Raw genomic sequence first — 701 nt, 5'->3', positions numbered from 1 at the left:
TTGATAGTTCATCCGAAGCCTTGTGTAAGCCCCTCAGATACGCTTGTCATTTTTACGAGGCAAGAGGAGACAGCAGTGCAGGCGGCTCCTCCGCAGTCGCCGGCCGTCGGCACCGCCAGGGCGCGTATCTCTCGGCCGCGGGTTCTTATCGCCTCCGCGGTGTCTCAGGCAGCGGGGCAGGGCGTCCGAGGGCAGTGCAATGATTCCGTGGCATGTTTATAGAGGCTGGGTATCAATAGCGAGCTGCGGGCGCGCCGAGGCGCTCGCGAGTGCTGATTCTCGGCGTGTCATATTTATGGTGATCCTGCGCTTAATTGCCGCGTCAGTTATCGTTTATTTATGGGACGTATCATTATCGGTTCGGCGAAAGTTATGGTGACCGGCAGCCGGCTTCACAATGGCTGTTGACAGAGCTCTGGCCGGATGATCGCGGCTGTAAAATTGTTGAAATTGAGTGAGGAAGATTCCTGCGGGGCGTGTCGGGTTCATAATGGCGGACGGATTAGTCGGAGAAAGAAAAAAACAACGAGATAGGCCGATAAAGGGAGACGAAGGAGAGGCTGGAGATGTTTTATTTATCTCGAGTGCGAATGGACATGGCCGCGCTGGGACCCGGGGTTGCCTGCCCTTTTTTGGTCACGAAACGGATTGTGAGGCCGGTGGGGAGGCTGCGCGCACGTGGAAACGAACACACATACGCG

The sequence above is a fragment of the Penaeus monodon genome, chromosome 15 (assembly GCF_015228065.2).
Source record: "Penaeus monodon isolate SGIC_2016 chromosome 15, NSTDA_Pmon_1, whole genome shotgun sequence".
In the NCBI taxonomy this organism is placed as follows: domain Eukaryota; kingdom Metazoa; phylum Arthropoda; class Malacostraca; order Decapoda; family Penaeidae; genus Penaeus; species Penaeus monodon.
Note: the sequence above shows the minus strand (reverse complement) of the source record.